The sequence below is a fragment of the Equus przewalskii genome, chromosome 6 (assembly GCF_037783145.1).
Source record: "Equus przewalskii isolate Varuska chromosome 6, EquPr2, whole genome shotgun sequence".
In the NCBI taxonomy this organism is placed as follows: Eukaryota; Metazoa; Chordata; class Mammalia; order Perissodactyla; family Equidae; genus Equus; species Equus przewalskii.
The window spans coordinates 86,595,791-86,600,886 of NC_091836.1; the positions used below are offsets into that span (position 1 = coordinate 86,595,791).

Sequence of the window (5,096 nt, forward strand, 5' to 3'; positions counted from 1 at the left end):
AGGAGGCCTGGACACAGTGAGACCAGGAAAAAGCACCAATGTAACCAGAGGGGCCTGGAGAGGGGAGCGGGGCTGATGAGGGGCGGGTCCTGCAGATGTCTGTCCTGTGTGATGCTGAGACTGTCTCCCCTGGACCCACACACACAGGCACAGGGTCAGCCTTCACCTCAGTGTCCACCCATCGCCCCCTGGGAACAAACGGGCAGTCCTTAGACCAAAGAATAGCACACGGTTTCAACAAATTCAATCTCTTAAGGATTTATTAGACACTAATTCTGTTGACCCCCCACTGGCTTCTGTGGCCATAGACCTCAATAACTGGGTGTCCCTGCCCTCAGGGTGCTCACAGCCCATCTCCTGAGAGCAGAGTGAAGAGGAAGCTCAGTACTTGTCAGGCAGGCCATGAGGGCTGAAGTGATTGGGGTCTTTGCCACTCCGGCCCCATTCATTGGCAGCCTGGTCGGCTCTCGAGTCCTCTGCTCCACGGCCGCTGCCTCCAAAACTGAAACGGTCTGTGAATCTCTGAAAATTCTCTCTGCCATCGCTGATGGAGGAGAACAGGCAGGAGATTAATCCGGGGCTGATGAGCAACAGCCCCACCCTCCCTGTGTCTCCTCTTCCCAGGGATGGCTCTGAGAGGAGCCAAGGAGAGAGGGGCCCACACACTCAGCCTGCCGGCACAGCCCACCCAGCCTCACTGATCCCCTGATGCTGGGTGAACAGCATCCAGAGAGGAGGGTTGGGAATCACTCCTTGGAGCTCACTTTCTCTTTTGGGAGCAGGGGTCACATGTGTTCACCAGCCACACTCTGGCTCTGCTGGCACTGGGCATGGATGGAGAGGGTGGACAGGATGCACTCAAGGAGGAGACCATATCTCCCACAAGACCCCTCACCCGGGTCTGCCCCTCCTGATCCCCAAAGGCAGCCCAGCTCTGTGCACCCACCCCTGCACCCCCAGGCCCCAAGTGACCTGATGACTTTAGCAGCCCAGGCGCCCCAGGGCCCCTCCGTGCAGCGTCATAGTTCCCGCGGGCGTGGAAGTATTTGTCTGCGCCTATGTAATTGGCTTCTCTCATGTCATGGTAAGTGTTCAGCATGTCCCAAGTCCCTGGAAAGGAAAGGACACGGCCAAAGGGACACAGGGTGAACAGAAAGACCGTGACATCCCTTAGAGAAGAATCAAGAATGCAGAATCGTCCACTGACTCCATTTCAGCCTGAGCTCATAGCACCTTGGATTCCATAGGATGAGGAGCACATTGCTAATCCCAGTTGGTGTCTCCAGGGCACTCTAATGAGAGTCAGTGAGGTGGGCACAGCCGTGTTGTTGGGTGGTCGGACCCTCGTGATGCTGTCTGTGTGCTCCATCTCCCTTGAGGTCCCCATCTTATGTTTAAGGTAGAGAAGGGAGGCATGGTTATGGAACAGGATTTCTCCACTTCAGCACTATTGAAACGGTGAGTCAGACACGTGTCTGTTGAGCAGGGCTGTCCTGAGCACTGGGAGACGTTGAGCACCGTCCCTGACCTCTACACCCTAGAGCAGCAGCCCGCTCCCAGGTGACAACCAAAATGTTCCACACATTGCCAAATGTCCCAGAGCACAAGACTGCCCTTGGTCAAGAACCACTGCTACAGAATGAAGGACATATGAGACTATGCAGGGGACGTGGGTGGGTGAGGTGGTGCCATGGAAGACAGACTTGGAGAAGGCTGCAGACATATAGCACTTGTGTCCTGACACCTAAGATGAACTTGCAGACAGAATGCACGTAATTGTGACTCGAGTCCCTGGGAGCGCTAGGGGCCTAAATGGCACCCTGAAAACCTTCTCGATAGACTGTCCTGCTGACGTGGGTGCTGAGGAAAGCAGCGCTGGAGCAGTGGTTCTTTTCTCAGGCTCGGCTGCACTTTCTAACGACCGTGGGGTATTGGAAGTCTGATGGGATCACACCCCAGGTCAAAGCCTCACACTCTGGGGGTGGCACTGAGGCCTCAGTAGTTTTTAGGCTTCCAGGGGACTCCAGCCTGCCGCTGGTTGGTACGCCCTGAGCCCTAGGAAGTGGTACCCACACGTCTACCTGGGAAGAGCTCTGACCTCATGCACACCTGTGTTCAGACCTCTGCTCTGCCACCTGCTGACTGGCAGACAGTCCCTGGGCAATGGACTCAGCCTCTCTAAGCCTCAGTTTCCCCCCTTGGAAGTGGGGGGCAGAGGCGTTTTGGAGGTATTCTGCAGTTAATGTAGGTGACCAACTGCCACAGCTTTACCACAGCTGCCCCTGTTTGCCTAGAGCCATCCCAGTTAGCACTGGTGGTCAGGAGAAACCCCTCCGGCCAGAGCAAACCAGGATAGTTGATCCCCCTAATTGCATGAATGGACTCAGTTCCTAGTGGAGCCTTCACATATGTTATTATTCTTTTTTTTATCAGTTAAAAGTCTAGAAAAGGGTAGGAAGCCGACTAAACCAGGGACAGCGTCACTGACAACAGGAAACATCAGCAAGAGCTGAGTGAAGGACTCTCTAAACTATCCAGTTAGGAAACAGAGAGAGAAAGGGAGGGAGGGAGGGAGGGAGAAGGGGCGAGAGCAGAGGGGGGGGCGCAGGAAAGAGAAGAAGAAAAGATGGAGAGCTTAATCAGTTTTATGCAACTTCGTCTGAGGAAATTTTATCCCGCTTCAGGACTTCTTTTGTGTCTTACATTCAAACCTACCCTTCGGTGGGAACCATCATTGTTCTTTTCTAGTCATTGATTGAAATAAATCCTGTTGTTTTTAATCCATTTGAGGAAAAGCTCCCCAAACCCCTGGCACATGCAGCACCTAGGACAACACAGCCTAGGACAGCAGCTCCACCCTCGCCAGTGCTCAGGGTGGATCCTGTTCGTGGCCGTGGATGCCACCCCCTCCATCAGCCTTACCTCGAGCAGCCTCTCCAAGGAACGATAACAAGCCGCTGGCACCCAGGACCAAGGAGCAGAAGACGAGGCCTGTGAACAGCTTCATGGTGCTGCAATGAACGGAGAGAGTGAGGGAGACTGGACAAGACGGGCACACACCCTCGGGCGTGTGTGTCAAAGGGAGCCTCGCTGGATTTCCCAATGTTCTCAGTAGACTCTTAGTGGATCATCGAGCAAACACTGCAGGAGGCTCTCACTCAGAGCCACAGCCCTCAGTTCTGAACCCATCACCCCTGAACCCAAGACTCTCCGGGGTCACCAGGGCGGCCTTGATGGAGGAGAGGGCAGTTAGCGACCAAATTGTCCCGCCAGACAGCCCCCTATTACTAATGAAGAACCCATGTCCCATTGGCACAGTGCCAGCCCAGACCTCCACAGGACAAACCCAAAACACAATAATTGTTTTTGGAGGCAATAACACTCTTTCTGGGAAAGAGAAAGCAGAGTAAGTCTTTTAAACAGATCCCTCTTTGGAGTGGTCCCTCACCTGACTTCCGGTAGAAGCAGCTGCCGGTCCCTGCCTCTGGGGAGAGGTGGCTGGTATTTATAGTCAGGCTTCCTGGCTGGGGTCACAGGAGGGAGGAAAAGAAAACCTCAGTGCCTGGGTTAAAGTCCCTCCAGGTCACTTCCCCTAGAAAGCTGCAAAGGCACACTTACCGGACACCAGCGGTTTCTTCATGCACAGGTCATTTCCCGGATTGTGCAACCCTGAGGGAGCAAGGCAGGCTGCTGGGCCTTGGCGGCTGTCAGGCCCAGAGGATGGCTCTGCTGTCAGAGTTGTGGGGTCTGAGGGGGGCCATCTGGGGAAGGGGAGAGGAAGGCTGTGGAGCCCCAGGATGGTCCCCTGGGCTGCTGGAAGGTGTGGGGTTAGAGGACGGCTCCTCCCGCCAGGACTTGCTCCCACTGGGCACTTCCTCAGATGGTCCCTGCTGGTCCGGCAGCATATGTGTCAGAACTTCAATTCCTCTCAGCTCCTGTCTAAAGCCCTGAGCTCAAAACTGACAAGCGGCCCACCCAGTCTCCTGGGTGCTCCTTCCACCGCTCTGCCTGCGTGGCTCAGCTTTCAGCTCCAAGGCTCAGAAAAGCGTGCTCGGCTGCTCTGCCAGAGAGGAAGTGAGTCGTCTAACCTGCGCCTGAGGTGGGGGCATTGGTGTGGGGACTTCCTTGTTCCCCTTGCGCCCCCAAATGCTGGAGACACCTCACAGTGGGAGTGAGAGTGTTTTGGTGCAAGGAACTAACGTGGAAACTCTATAAACCTGTACTAGGACAGAGGGAGGTAACGTCTGTAATGGGAAAATGGCGGCCCAACGGGAGACCTGCCAGGCTCCCAGTCAGGGGAACGTGGGGTGAGCCCTTTGTCACCTATATTTTCCAGGGTGGTCACTGTCTGCCCCATTGTCACTGTGAGTCAAAAACATCAGTAGGGTCAGCCCAGCGAGCTGAGTCCTTTATAGAAATGAGCTGAGCCCCCAACTCTTCAGCAAAAATATGCTGGTGCTGCTTCCTAACCAGAAACCTAAAGAAATTTTAAAAGCGTTCTAGCTCAGCCCAGACAAGTTGACATCGCTCCAAGGTGTCTGAGGGCAGATTGTAGAGAAAGGCTGCTTCTCTGCCCGGAACCTAGTGACGTTCATTCTTCCTCCTTCCTTTTGCTGGAATTTTTTGGACTTGCCAGAAAGTACTACTCTTTTTGACTTTCAACTCTCCCTGTTTACTCGACTGTTCTCTTGTCATTATTTTCTAATATAAATAGATACAGAGTCTCAATTCTCAGACTTCATTTGAAGAAATCTGGCGAATGGAGGAGGTGTCCCCAATCATATTTGCGACTCTGCAAAGATATCTTACATGTGTTTATGCCACTGGGGCAAAAAATGTCAGTTACATCCATTCTAACATTATGACCAGGGTGACAAACCTCAGTGAAGACAGCCAAGATGGCTGCTTCTTTGGAGGTTAAAAGTACAGGGAATGCAAACAATTCTGAGGTCCAGTTGCCTGATCAGACCACTAAAAAAAAAAAAAAAAACCTCTTCCATGAAACAATTTACTTTAAATTAACAATAGAAGCCATGTCTGTTCATCCTCAGGTGCTCACCGAATCCTCCTGCACGCCAGCACTCCTGCACGGGCTG

At 53.4% G+C, this 5,096-nt stretch overlaps 1 pseudogene; it reads right to left on the minus strand.

Moving 5' to 3' along the window:
* Positions 1-254: 254 nt before the first annotated feature.
* LOC139083985 (serum amyloid A protein-like) lies at positions 255-3,008 on the minus strand (annotated as a pseudogene).
* Between the last annotated feature and the right edge of the window lie 2,088 nt (positions 3,009-5,096).